General features: G+C 51.0%; 1 protein-coding gene across 4 annotated transcripts in view; it reads left to right on the top strand.

Annotated features, from left to right (window-relative positions):
- Positions 1–15,328, top strand: part of LOC134931701 (transcription factor COE3-like) — a 265,596-nt gene that overhangs the window by 129,772 nt on the left and 120,496 nt on the right. The gene's annotated exons all lie outside the window — the stretch shown is intronic.

Consider the following 15,328-nt stretch of genomic DNA (forward strand, 5'->3'; position numbering starts at 1 on the left):
GGATGCTGGGGTGGGGGGTCACATCATGTGTCAGAGGGTTCCGCGTGGCTTCAAGTGATATCTGGAGGCCTGGAGATTGGACAGGGAGATTCCCAACCTTATCCCCCCCCAAAAAAAAAAAACCAATGTGAATCCGTGTGGTTACTGAAAACATCTGTGGTCTAGGAAACACGGACACCGGAAGCCGGGTCACTGTGATGATCTAATGCAGGGAGGAGACCGTGAGCGTTACACAATGATGAAATTATTACAACGTTACAGCGCTGAATTGCATACATTTATTGTGCATTGGGAACGGTGGCAGTCAGAAGACCATGGGGGTCATTCCGAGTTGATCGCTCGCTAGCAGTTTTTAGCAGCCGTGCAAACGCATTGCCGCCGCCCACCGGAGAGTGTATTTTCGCTTTGCAGAAGTGCGAACGCCTGTGCAGCAGAGCGCCTGCAAAAACTTTTTGTGCAAAACAAGACCAGCTCTGTAGTTACTCTTCGTGTGCGTTGATTCTAACGACGGAGGGACGGCTTTTGACGTCACACACCCGCCCAGCGTTCGCCCAGCCACGCCTGCGTTTTCCCCGACACTCCTATGTTTTTCTAAGCACTCCCTGAAAACGGTCAGTTGACACCCAGAAGCGCCCACTTCATGTCAATCTTCCTGCGTTGTGCCGTGCGACTGAAAGCTTCGCTAGAACCAATGCAAAACCACAAAGGACTTTGTACCCGTACGTTGCGCGTGCGCATTGCGGTGCATACGCATGCGCAGATTAGCCGTTTTCTTCACTGATCGCTGCGCTGCGAACAACTGCAGCTAGCGATCAACTCGGAATGACCCCCTATGTTAGTCCTAGGATGTTGCACAGTATATACTCTGGTGGTTCCAGGTTTCACCAGCAGTCCCTTCCTAGTCATGGGGACTATTTTCCAATTAACCCAGAAAGACCCCAAGAACCCCAGATGTATTATATGTTTAAGGCGTGTCCAGTAGATCTCTCACCCTTGGCCCAAGCTACTGTAGTTGTATTGCAGAAAAGGGTGTAGGACTTGTGTTATATGTTGGTGCGTCACGTGAAAAGCAAAGACTCCGATTCTCCAAGGTAGGTTAGCACCGGCCGCAATGTCTTCATACTGTGGTCAGGGCCATTTCTAGACAATTTGGCTCCCAGTGCGAGCATTAAAAAAATGTGTGTGTGTCCCCCTTAGACTTTCACAAATGCCCCCCCCCCCCCCCCCGCCTCCAGACATAAAAAAAAAACACAGGCGTAGGGGGCGTGTCCTCGCTAAAATGGTCGTGACCTCCCAGGAAAAGAGTATCCTCACACCCCAATTGTTGACCCTGCAACAACAGACCTCGGCCAAATTCCACCATATTAAGCCCCACACGGTAATGCCCCCCTGCACCATATTGGTATCCGTTCAGATCATCGACAATGATTAGGTCGACCACTATTGGTTGACATTGACATGGCCAACATGGTCAAATGGTCGACACGTGAACGGTCGACACATGAAAAGGCCGACATGAGTTTTTAAAAAATATATATTTTTTGGAACTTTTTCATACTTTACGATCCACGTGGACTACGATTGGGAACGGTAACCTGTGCCGGGCGCAGCGAGGCACCTTGCCCGAAGCAATGTGAGCGAAGTGAGTCATGCGAGGGGACATGGTGCACTAAATGTGGTTCCACGTCACTCTACGCAAAAAAGACACCAAAAAAAAGTTAAAAAACTCACGTCAACATTTTCTCGTGTCGACCATTTGTCCACGTCGACCATGTCAGTGTCGACCAATAGTGGTCGACATAATGAATGTCGACCTTTAACATTGTCGACCATTCATACCGGAACCCACCATATTATGCCCCCCTGCACCATACTATGCCCCACACTGCAATGCGCATGATACATTATTGTCTACAGTAAAGCTCCTAATTACTTGTTTGTTGCCAGTGGTTTCATACGCTGGGTGTCATGCTCGTGGCAAGGGGGTCATTCTCATTGCCAGGGATTTCATGCGCTGGGTGTCAGGGGTTTCATGTGCTGGGTGTCATGCTCGTTGCCAGGGGTTTCATGCGCTGGATATCATGCTCGTTGCCAGGTGTTTCATGTGCTGGGTGTCATGCTCGTTGACAGGGCTTTCATGGGCTGGCTGTCATGCTGGTTGCCAGGGGTTTCATTCACTGGGTGTCCTGCTTGTTGCCAGGGGTTTCATGGGCTGGGTGTCATGCTGGTTGCCAAGGGTTTCATTCACTGGGTGTCCTGCTTGTTGCCACGGGTTTCATGGGCTGGGTGTCATGCTTGTTGATAGCGGTATCATGCGCTGGGTGTCATGCTTGTTGCCAGGGGTTACATGCGCTGGGTGTCATGCTCATTGCCAGGGGTTTCATGTGCTGAGTCTCATGCTCATTGCCAGGGGTATCATGTGCTGGGTGTCACACTAGTTGCCAGGGGTTTCATGTGCTGAGTCTCATGCTCATTGCCAGGGGTATTATGTGCTGGGTGTCACACTAGTTGCCAGGGGTTTCATGTGCTGGGTGTCACACTAGTTGCCAGGGGTTTCATTCACTGGGTGTCATGCTCGTTGCCAGGGGTTTCATACGCTTGGTGTCATGCGTGTTGCCAGAGGTTTCATGCGCTGGGTGTCATGCTCGTTGCCAGGGGTTTCATGCGCTGGGTGTCATGCTTGTTGCCAGGGGTTTCATGTGCTGGGTGTCATGCTCATTGCTAGGTGTTTCATGCGCTGGGTGTCCTGCTTGTTGCCAGGGGTTTCATGAGCTGGGTGTCATGCTCATTGCTAGGTGTTTCATGTGCTGGGTGTCATGCTTGTTGCCAGGGGTTTCATGCGCTGGGTGTCATGCTCATGGCTAGGTGTTTCATGCCTGGGTGTCCTGCTTGTTGCCAGGGGTTTCATGTGCTGGGTGTCATGCTCATTGCTAGGTGTTTCATGTGCTGGGTGTCATGCTTGTTGCCAGGGGTTTCATGCGCTGGGTGTCATGCTCATGGCTAGGTGTTTCATGTGCTGGGTGTCCTGCTTGTTGCCAGGGGTTTCATGAGCTGGGTGTCACACTAGTTGCCAGGGGTTTCATGGGCTGGTTGTCATGCTCGTTGACAGGGGTATCATGCGCTGGGTGTCATGCTTGTTGCCAGGGGTTTCATGTGCTGGGTGTCATGCTCGTTGACAGGGGTATCATGCGCTAGGTGTCATGCTTGTTGCCAGGGGTTTCATGTGCTGGGTGTCACACTAGTTGCCAGGGATTTCATGGGCTGGGTGTCATGCTCATTGCCAGGGGTTTCATGGACTGGGTGTCATGCTCGTTGACAGGGGTTTCATGCGCTGGGTGTCATGTTCGTTGCCAGGGGTTTCATGCGCTGGGTGTCATGCTCGTTGCCAGGGGTTTCATGTACTGGGTGTCATGCTCATTGCCAGGGGTTTCATGCGCTGGGTGTCATGCTTGTTGCCAGCGGTTTCATGTGCTAGGTTTCATGCTCGTTGCCAGGGGTTTCATGCGCTGGGTGTCACACTAGTTGCCAGGGGTTTCATTCACTGGGTGTCATGCTCGTTGCCAGGGGTATCATGCGCTCGGTGTCATGCTAGTTGCCAGAGGTTTCATGCGCTGGGTGTCATGCTTGTTGCCAGAGGTTTCATGCGCTGGGTGTCATGCTCGTTGCCAGGGGTTTCATGCGCTGGGTGTCATGCTTGTTGCCAGGGGTTTCATGCGCTGAGTCTCATGCTCGTTGCCAGGTATATCATGCGCTCGGTGTCATGCTTGTTGCCAGAGGTTTCATGCGCTGGGTGTCATGCTCATTGCCAGGGGTTTCACGCGCTGGGTGTCATGCTCATTGCCAGGGGTTTCATGTGCTGGGTGTCACACTAGTTGCCAGGGGTTTCATGTGCTGGGTGTCACACTAGTTGCCAGGGGTTTCATTCACTGGGTGTCATGCTCGTTGCCAGGGATTTCATACGCTTGGTGTCATGCGTGTTGCCAGAGGTTTCATGTGCTGGGTGTCATACTCATTGCTAGGTTTTTCATGTGCTAGGTGTCATGCTTGTTGTCAGGGGTTTCATGTGCTGGGTGTCATGCTCATTGCTAGGTGTTTCATGCGCTGGGTGTCCTGCTTGTTGCCAGGGGTTTCATGAGCTGGGTGTCACACTAGTTGCCAGGGGTTTCATGGGCTGGTTGATATGCTCATTGACAGGGGTATCATGCGCTGGTTGTCATGCTTGTTGCCAGAGGATTCATGGGCTGGGTGTCATGCTCGTTGACAGGGGTATCATGCGCTGGGTGTCATGCTTGTCGCCAGGGGTTTCATGCGCTGGGTGTCTTGCTTGTCGCCAGGGGTTTCATGCGCTGGGGGTCATGCTCGTTGCCAGGGGTTTCATGCGATGGGTGTCATGCTTGTTGCCATGGGTTTCATGTGCTGGGTGTCATGCTCATTGCTAGGTGTTTCATGTGCTGGGTGTCATGCTCATTGCCAGGGTTTCACGCGCTGGGTGTCACACTAGTTGCCAGGGGTTTCATGGGCTTGGTGTCATGCTCGTTGCCAGGGGTTTCATGGACTGGGTGTCATGCTTGTTGACAGGGGTTTTATGCGCTGGGTGTCATGCTTGTTGCCAGGGGTTACATGCGCTGGGTGTCATGCTCATTGCCAGGGGTTTCATGTGCTCAGTCTCATGCTCATTTCTAGGGGTATCATGTGCTGGGTGTCACACTAGTTGCCAGGGGTTTCATGTGCTGGGTGTCACACTAGTTGCCAGGGGTTTCATTCTCTGGGTGTCATGCTCGTTGCCAGGGGTTTCATACTCTTGGTATCATGCGTGTTGCCAGGGGTTTCATGCGTTGGGTGTCATGCTTGTTGCCAGGGGTTTCATGTGCTGGGTGTCATGCTCATTGCTAGGTGTTTCATGTGCTGGGTGTCATGCTTGTTGCCAGGGGTTTCATGTGCTGGGTGTCATGCTCATTGCTAGGTGTTTCATGCGCTGGGTGTCCTGCTTGTTGCCAGGGGTTTCATGAGCTGGGTTTCACACTAGTTGCCAGGGGTTTCATGGGCTGGTTGTCATGCTTGTTGCCAGGGGTTTCATGTGCTGGGTGTCATGCTCGTTGCCAGGGGTATCATGCGCTGGGTGTCATGCTTGTCGCCAGGGGTTTCATGCGCTGGGTGTCATGCTTGTTGCCTGGGGTTTCATGCGCTGGGTGTCTTGCTCGTTGCCAGGGGTTTCATGCGATGGGTGTCATGCTTGTTGCCATGGGTTTCATGTGCTGGGTGTCATGCTCATTGCTAGGTGTTTCATGTGCTGGGTGTCATGCTCATTACCAGGGGTTTCACGCGCTGGGTGTCATGCTCGTTGCCAGGGGTTTCATGTGCTGCTGGGTGTCATGCTCGTTGCCAGGGGTTTCATGTGCTGGGTGTCATGCTCATTGCTAGGTGTTTCATGTGCTGGGTGTCATGCTCATTAGCAGGGGTTTCACGCGCTGGGTGTCATGCTCGTTGCCAGGGGTTTCATGTGCTGGGTGTCATGCTCATTACCAGGGGTTTCATGCGCTGGGTGTCATGCTCGTTGCCAGGGGTTTCATGTGCTGGGTGTCACACTAGTTGCCAGGGATTTCATGGGCTGGGTGTCATGCTCGTTGCCAGGGGTTTCATGTACTGGGTGTCATGCTCATTGCCAGGGGTTTCATGCGCTGGGTGTCATGCTCGTTGCCAGGGGTTTCATGTGCTAGGTTTCATGCTCGTTACCAGGGGTTTCATTCACTGGGTGTCATGCTCGTTGCCAGGGGTATCATGCGCTGGGTGTCATGCTAGTTGCCAGAGGTTTCATGCGCTGGGTGTCATGCTCATTGCCAGGGGTTTCATGCGCTCGGTGTCATGCTTGTTGCCAGGGGTTTCATGCGCTGGGTGTCATGCTCATTGCCTGGGGTTAAATGCGCTGGGTGTCATGCTTGTTGCCAGGGGTTAAATGCACTGGGTGTCATACTTGTTGCCATCGGTTTCATGTGCTGTGTATCATGCTCATTGCTAGGGGTTTCATGTGCTGGGTGTTACACTAGTTGCCAGGGGTTTCATTCACTGGGTGTCATGCTCGTTGCCAGGGGTTTCATGCGCTGGGTGTCATGCTTGTTGCCAGGGGTTTCATGAGCTGGGTGTCACACTAGTTGCCAGGGCTTACATGCGCTGGGTGTCATGCTTGTTGCCAGAGGTTTCATGTGCTGGGTGTCACACTAGTTGCAAGGGCTTTCATGCGCTGGGTGACATGCTTGTTGCCAGGGGTTTCATGTGCTGTGTATCATGCTCATTGCTAGGGGTTTCATGTGCTGGGTGTCACACTAGTTGCCAGGGGTTTCATTCACTGGGTGTCATGCTCGTTGCCAGGGGTATCATGGGCTGGGTGTCATGCTTGTTGCCAGGGGTTTCATGTGCTGGGTGTCACACTAGTTGCCAGGGCTTTCATGCGCTGGGTGTCATGCTTGTTGCCAGGGGTTTCATGTGCTGGGTGTCCTGCTTGTTGCCAGGGGTTTCATGTGCTGGGTGTCACACTAGTTGCCAGGGGTTTCATGCGCTGGGTGTCACACTAGTTGCCAGGGGTTTCATGCGCTGGGTGTCATGCTTGTTGCCAGTGGTTTCATGCGCTGGGTGTCATGCTGTTTCCAGGGATTTCATTCAAAGTGTATGATGCTAGTTGCCAGAGGTTTCATGTGCTGGGTGTCATGCTTGTGGCCAGGGGTTTCATAGACTGGGTGTCATGCTGATTGCCAGGTGTTTCATGCGCTGGGTGTCATGCTCATTGCCAGGGGTTAAATGCGCTGGGTGTCATGCTCATTGCCAGGGATTTTATGCGCTGGGTGTCATGCTTGTTGCCAGGGGATAAATGCACTGGGTGTCATGCTTGTTGCCAGGGGTTAAATGCACTGGATGTCATACTCGTTGCCAGGGGTTTCTTGCTCTGGGATCCATGCTCATTGCCAAGAGTAATGCTCAATGCCCGGGGTGTACACTCGCTGGCGGGCACCAGCCCACCAGCACTGCTATCCTGCTCCCCGCACCCATAGTACTCAGCTTGGGTTGGTAAATACTGTCAGGGAATGCACTATAATGTACCAGATTAATAACAGCAATGCACTGTAGAAAATACACCATAGTCCAGTATAATGTAACATATGTATAATGCATAATTCAAGTGCAGTCTGGAACCTGATCCCTAGATCAGGGGGTGGGATCCCAGAAAGTGAGGCCCACCGGGAATTTCCTCTGTACCCCTATGGGACAGTCTGACCCTGACAGTAATGAGTTAATCATGGTCCAACGATTTGCAGCCATGGACTAGACAGACACAGAGAAATCCAGGGCAGGCAGCACAGATCTGTGGTCAACAGTGAAAGCCAAGGTCATTCCATGTACAGCAATATACTGATCCCAGTCCAGCAGCGCGGTAACTGGCAGAGCCTCCGTGTGACCCTGCAGTGTGCAGTCCAGCAGTGCAGTAACTGGCAGTGCCTCCGTGGACTGCAGTGCCTCCGTGGACTGCAGTGTGCAGTCCAGTATCCCGCGGTAACTGGCAGAGCCTCCGTGTGACCCTGCAGTGTGTAGTCCAGTATCCCGCGGTAACTGGCAGTGCCTCCGTGTGATCCTGCAGTGTGCAGTCCAGTATCCCGCGGTAACTAGCAGTGCCTCCGTGTGACCCTGCAGTGTGCAGTCCAGCAGCGCAGTAACTGGCAGTGCCTCCGTGTGACCCTGCAGTGTGCAGTCCAGTATCCCGCGGTAACTGGCAGTGCCTCCGTGTGACCCTGCAGTGTGCAGTCCAGCAGCGCAGTAACTGGCAGAGCCTCCGTGTGACCCTGCAGTGTGCAGTCCAGTATCCCGCGGTAACTGGCAGTGCCTCCGTGTGACCCTGCAGTGTGCAGTCCAGTATCCCGCGGTAACTAGCAGTGCCTCCGTGTGACCCTGCAGTGTGCAGTCCAGTATCCCGCGGTAACTAGCAGTGCCTCCGTGTGATCCTGCAGTGTGCAGTCCAGTATCCCGCGGTAACTAGCAGTGCCTCCGTGTGACCCTGCAGTGTGCAGTCCAGTATCCCGCGGTAACTAGCAGAGCCTCCATGTGACCCTGCAGTGTGCAGTCCAGTATCCCGCGGTAACTGGCAGTGCCTCCGTGTGATCCTGCAGTGTGCAGTCCAGTATCACGCGGTAACTGGCAGTGCCTCCGTGTGACCCTGCAGTGTGCAGTCCAGTATCCCGCGGTAACTGGCAGTGCCTCCGTGAGATCCTGCAGTGTGCAGTCCAGTATCCCGCTCACTGCGCAACAGGCGGATGGAAGCGGAAGTAAATGGACCGCCAAGTTCTAGGAAGCTTCTTGGAATATGGAAACATTTTCCGGAAACCAAGTTATTATACAGGACACATAGGTGTATATTTACTTATAGGATTTTTAGACCACACAGCGATGTATTCCTTCATCACCCCCTGTGCCAGTGCCCCCTTATTAATGGCTGATGTACAGTGGCCACCCCCCCCATAAACCATAGTATGCCCCCCATACATCTCCCATGTACAGTATTCAGCATGACTGGTGCAGAGATTTCCTGCTGCTCGCGCCCGGGCAGACCACACCTACCACGCCGCCCAGGAACCAGCTTCACGCTGCTGTAGCCTGGGCTCCCTCCAGACTCGGGTGGTCTTCTGGTCTCTCCTCCGTCTGCCTTCTTTAAGCCCCTCTTATCCCAGCCCGGCCCCAGTGGTTTAGAGAGCTTGATAAGTGCCCTATCAACATGTTAATCAAATTACTTATGAGCCAAAATTGACGCTTTTCATTAATTATACAAGATTATTCTAATTGCAAATTCAAATTTATTCACTCTGAACAGAAGGTGTTCTGCAATGTTTCAGGGAATTTGCATATTAAATGGGGAGATTGGTGCATTATGTATGCTAATTTATGCGTATTGTCTTTATTTTTAACTGGCAGACCATATGCACGGCTGCTGCCTAAGTAGGTGAAGAAGTCGCAGGGAGTTTGATTCGCTGGCTGCTCGGAGATCTTGGCTCCGGCAGCGGTGAGGGGAGACGGCATCACCTGGTGCTTTCTCTAGTCTCATTTCCATCACCCGAGCGTCGGCTCGGTGGCTTGTGTATAAATAGATGGGATCATCGTGCCCCCTCCTCCGATCTATGGCCTAGGTCACAGGACCTTGGCAGAGTCCACAGAGAGTCCTGGAGTTAGGCCGGTGGATTTATACAGACGCCTGTTCCCAAGTTGCACCAAGTAGCCCAGTTTTGGCTGGCCACGGATTATGCAACGGTGGTTACTGCAAGTTCCACGGTTCAACCGTTGGTGGGGTATATACTATAAATACTCATCAAGCGCTATTATTGCGTGTACGGACGCTGACAGTGGGAGCGTCAGTCCTGGTATATTCCGCCGCATGGTTGTACACAAGGGAAAGGCTCTGTAGTAGCATTTCAGGCATCTGGTGCTGGTACAGTATGTAGCTGGTATTTCATGTAGTTCCTGTGTGAGATTTAGGGGGTCATTCCGAGTTGATCTCACGTAGCAACATTTTGCTGCCCGTGCGATCAACTAGACGCCACCTATGGGGGTGAGTGTATTTCTGCGAACGCTTGTGCAGCCCTGCTATGCAAAAAAGTTAGTTACTTACCCTGTGTTATCGATCCAGCGATGCAGGTCCCGGAATTGACGTCAGACATCCGCCCTCCAAACGCCTGGACACGCCTGCATTGGACTCGCCACTCCCAGAAAACGGTGTGTTGCCGGCCGGATCCGTCTTCCTCCTGTCAATCTTCTTGCGGTCGCCACTGTGACCACTTTCTTCACTAGCGGCGTCGCTACCTTGCGACGGCTGTCGCCGGGCAATGACGCACCTGCGCAATGCGGCTGCCACGCATGCGCAGTTTCGTCCTGATCGCACGGCTGTGAAGAAGCGCAGCGTGCGATCGGGTTGGAATGACCCCCTTAGTTGCTAATTTGGGTAAAAAGGCGAAAGACAGAGGTCCAGTATGCTGAATTGGCCTCAGCCCTCAGTGCTGCTGCTGGGGAGTACAGTACTATCTGGAGTGTCCTGAAGAAGCTTCGGTTGACTACACAGGCTGCAGAGTATGTGCTCGGAGCATTCAAATTAGACTGAACCACGGCTGTAAGTGTCCCTGACGTGTGCCTGGCGTAAGCCCAACGCACATATTACTGTTGCTGACCAGAAGCATCTTCTGCTCTGTGCATGGGCAGAAATGTGCAGTTTATGCGCACGCTTTTTATTTACACTAACTCAGTGGGGTAACTATAAATTTTGCTCCCTTCGGGCCAAAAAAGTTTAACCCAGTGTGACAAGTTAAAAATGCGCCACGACCCCATTAGACATTTTAAAAATAAAGAATTTGTTCCATAAAGAGGGTGTGGCCTCGCTGTAAGGGGCGTGTCCGCGCAGGAAAAGACTACCTTATACCCCAGTTTTTCAGCCTGCACTCCCAGACATTGGCCATCACAGTGGGGGGGGGGGGGGAGAATATCCTCTTTGTCAGGGGTTTCATGCTTGTTGCCAGGGGTTTCATGCTCGTTGCTAGGGGTTTCATGCTCTGGGTTCCATTCTCATTGCTAAGGGTTTCATGCTCGTTGCCAGGGATTTCATGCCTTGGGTTCCTTGCTCATTGCTATGGGTTTCATGCTCGTTGCCAGTGGTTTCATGCCTTGGGTTCCTTGCTCATTGCTATGGGTTTCATGCTCGTTGCCAGGGGTTTCATGCCTTGGGTTCCTTGCTCATTGCTATGGATTTTATGCTCATTGCCAGGGGTTTCATGCCTTGACTTCCTTCTCATTGCTATGGGTTTCATGCTCGTTGCCAGGGATTTCATGCCTTGGGTTACTTGCTCATTGCTATGGGTTTCATGCTTGTTGCCAGGGGTTTCATGCCTTGGGTTCCTTGCTCATTGCTATGGGTTTCATGCTCGTTGCCAGGGGTTTCATGCCTTGGGTTCCTTGCTCATTGCTATGAGTTTCATGCTCGTTGTCATAGGTTTCATACTCTGGGTTCCATGCTCGTTGCCAGGGGTTTTATGCTTGATGCCAGGGGTTTCATGCTCATTGTTAGGGGTTTCACAGCAGAAGATGCAGCTTTCTGCATCTTCTCCTGGCGGCGCCAGCATTCTCAACACTTCCAGGTTACACTATACCATTCTGCTTCCCTGACAGTTGCTAGAGGTACAATAGGATCTCTCCCATTTGTCTCCTCCTATGTGATGGACATTTTTGGAGGAACATTTGCAGCTGATTACATGTGGACGGCTAGACTGCATGTGATCTGCATAAACACTGGCGGGAGCATCAGCGCCGGTGCCTCCAAGCCATTGCAGGGTCTGTGGGGGCTGATGCTACACCACTGCAGTAACTGGCACCGACTTTGTGGCTGGTCTGCTTATGTATAACAATGTTATGTGTGACCCACACCATAAGTCATTGCAGGCCCCCTATGTATAACAATGTTATGTGTGACCCACACAATAAGTCATTGCAGGCCCCCTATGTATAACAATGTTATGTGTGACCCACACAATAAGTCATTGCAGGCCCCCTATGTATAACAATGTTATGTGTGACCCACACAATAAGTCACTGCAGGCCCCCTATGTATAACAATGTTATGTGTGACCCACACAATAAGTCATTGCAGGCCCCCTATGTATAACAATGTTATGTGTGACCCACACAATAAGTCATTGCTGATCTCCTATGTATAACAATGTTATGTGTGACCCACACAATAAGTCATTGCAGGCCCCCTATGTATAACAATGTTATTTGTGACCCACATAAGTCATTGCAGACTCCCTATGTATAACAATGTTATGTGTGACCCACACAATAAGTCATTGCTGACCTCCTATGTATAACAATGTTATCTGTGACCCACACAATAAGTCATTGCAGGCCCCCTATGTGTAACAATGTTATGTGTGACCCACACAATAAGTCATTGCTGACCTCCTATGTATAACAATGTTATGTGTGACCCACATAAGTCATTGCAGACTCCCTATGTATAACAATGTTATGTGTGAACCGCACAATAAGTAGTTGCTGACCTCCTATGTATAACAATGTTATATGTGACCCACACAATAAGTCATTGCTGACCTCCTATGTATAACAATGTTATGTGTGACCCACACAATAAGACATTGCAGGCCCCCTATGTATAACAATGTTATGTGTGACCCACAAAGTCATTGCAGACTCCCTATGTATAACAATGTTATGTGTGACCCACACAATAAGTAATTGCATGCCCCCTATGTACTGTATAACAATGTTATGTGTGACCCACACAATAAGTCATAGCAGACCCCCCATGTGTAACAATGTTATGTGTGACCCAAACAATAAGTCATTGCAGGCCCCCTATGTATAACAATGTTATGTGTGACCGACACAATAAGTCATTGCAGGCCCCTATGTATAACAATGTTATGTGTGACCCACACAATAAGTCATTGCAGGCCCCCTATGTATAACAATGTTATGTGTGACCCACACAATAAGTCACTGCAGGCCCCCTATGTATAACAATGTTATGTGTGACCCACACAATAAGTAATTGCAGGCCCCCTATGTATAACAATGTTATGTGTGACCCACACAATAAGTCATTGCAGGCCCCCTATGTATAACAATGTTATGTGTGACGCACACAATAAGTCATTGCAGGCCCCCTATGTATAACAATGGTATGTGTGACCCACACAATAAGTTATTAAACAAGAAGAAATTAACAGCATAAAACAAAACCTGAAAAAATCAGGAATAAGAAATACACTACTTTAAGATGTTACAGTACCTACCTACATAGGGTGCGTCACCTTCCTCAATACTGTGAGCCAGATACCTACCTCCACAGCATGTGACACCTACCTCCATAGTGTGTGCACTTTTGAACACTCAAGGTGCTGTGTGGCAAGGTGCAGGGTGCACCAGGGGTTTCCTGGTTTACTGGAGGCAAAACACACCAGGGAGCATCAGACTGCACCCACAGGGACATATGTAAGTAAGTGAGGGAGATTTATGTGGTGGAGAGCGCAGTGATAAGATCTGTACATGTCACTGGCTGCGCAGCGGTGTCAGAGGTCAGTCGCTCAGCACTGTGACACACTTCTCCCGAAGGACAAACAGGGCTTCCCATGGTATCTGAGGTCTGTCTGGGCGGGCGATTGGCACAGCCCGTTCCCTCCTAGCCCCACCAGTGCCACGTGCTGTATAACTGATTGCATCATTGTGGCATGAGATAATATACAGCCACTCTGTGATACGCTGCCAGCTGGCAGACGTTGTGCAGGGCATATGGGCACACAGGTGGGAATATAGGTTGTACTGTTTGTGTATAAACATTGGCACACAGCTCGGCTGCGATGTATAAATATGTGTGCGTCTCTATAGCATGTTTTTATGTCTTACCATATGTCAGCGCGCCGACATGCCCACGTGTGTCTCCTTCAGGCGACACAGCAGCCATGTATAATTCACGGAGCGGTGCCCAGGACAGGCTGTGTCGTCCCAGCACTATAAATATTTCATGACTCCTGGAAGCCTGTGGGAATGGATCTGTCTGGCTCGTGTCTCTGTCTGGCTGCTGCTCAGTGATTTTCTCTCCATATCCTCCTTCCTGTGTCTGCAGCGTCCTCTGCCATCTCTATCACACTAACGTTGGCCTGTTCCTACACTCGCAGCTCTTCTACGCCTCAGGAACACTCCTTCTAAGAGTTCTGAGACCCAAACTTATAAATAAGTCTTCGATTGTCAAATGCAACCTGAGTTTCCTGAATTAAATGGCTCCTTCCTCTCTCTTCTGGAAGAGGAGAACATGTAGAAGGTAGTCTGAGCGACTGCTCAACGGCACAATTGTCTCGTCCACCCAGTGGAGACTCGTTGACCAGTATACTGGTGGACAGATGTCCTCTGTGGCCTGAGTATGGGTGGATGTCTCAGGCAGAGTTATGTGTGTCCTTTGGGGTTTGTAGGAATATTATGCCTGGACCTTCGGAGTGACCGCCATCACCAGAGCTGAGTGACCAGCCTTTATCATACCTCCCAACATGACCCTCTTCAGGAGGGACACAATGCTCTACTTCTGGACTTCCCTCTTCATTTATGACTGACGGAACCTGTGTTGAACAGGTGAATGGATAAGAAATGTGTTTCAGCACAGGTGATGGCAGTCATACAGTAAGAGGGAAATCCAGGAGCAGAGCATGGTGTCCCTCCTGGAGAGGGTCATGTTGGGAGGTATGCTTTGTTGGTCTCCACCACACCAGCAGGACCAGGACTGGCCAGCCACAGTCACACCTTATGTGAATCCTAGGTGATTTATTCCCAGGTCCTACCCAACACAGTTGGGGCTATATTAGGAGCTGGACGGAGACGTGGCTGCATCTTATGGTGGTCGCCCGTCTGCTACTTTATGCAAACGCTGCTACAAAGCCCTTCCCTGGTGTACATCCGTGCTAGGCCTGAGACGCCCACTGCCAGCTTCCATATATGCCATAATACCGCCTGGTGCAGCTGTACACACCAGCATCCATCGCACCATGGAAACTGAGTGACCTCGCTCTGGTGCCGGCGCGGTCCCCCAGGCGCACGCAATAGTGATTGACACATAGATCTGTGCAACAAGGGCAGTAATGTAAGTGCAGCTACAGGAGCTGACAGGTGAGGGGAACAGAGACATGTGCTTAGTACATGGGAAAGATACCCTTAATTATTCATGTTATTGTGCTTTCATGTGGCGGGGCGGTAAGTGCTGCAGCCATTTCCCGGAAAGCGGAGAGTGCACGGGCTCCTGGACAAAGGGGCCGCGCCGAGTATCTGTTTTATAGCTAAGAAATGTATCTAGTTATATATAGATGAAAAGTCCAAACGCCGTATAAAATATCTGTGTTTTTATCTCTACGGTGTGTTATCTCTTTATACGTCACTTACTGTATGTCCGTCTGACTTACCTGACAGGAAATAGCTGTCTTACAGATGAATAAATTCATGACGGGATGCATACGTTATGCTGGTGATCATGCAGTCGACACACAGTAGGCTACGTTGACTGCATAATGTCAACATTTACTCTATATCGACATAGTACATGCACAACGTGGACTTGTAACATGTCAACACCACCACCATATTCACAATGTCAGCATCTAACCATAATGCAAATGCTGACATCATAACTTTCAACGCTCTGGATTTGGCATAGTGACTGCTGGTAAATAGTGCCAGATTTAGAAGGGGGGGGGGGGGGGGTTACGTACCCCCGGGTACCCCCTCTCTCAGGGGACCCCCGGCCGGA

The sequence above is a fragment of the Pseudophryne corroboree genome, chromosome 1 (genome assembly GCF_028390025.1).
Source record: "Pseudophryne corroboree isolate aPseCor3 chromosome 1, aPseCor3.hap2, whole genome shotgun sequence".
In the NCBI taxonomy this organism is placed as follows: Eukaryota; Metazoa; Chordata; class Amphibia; order Anura; family Myobatrachidae; genus Pseudophryne; species Pseudophryne corroboree.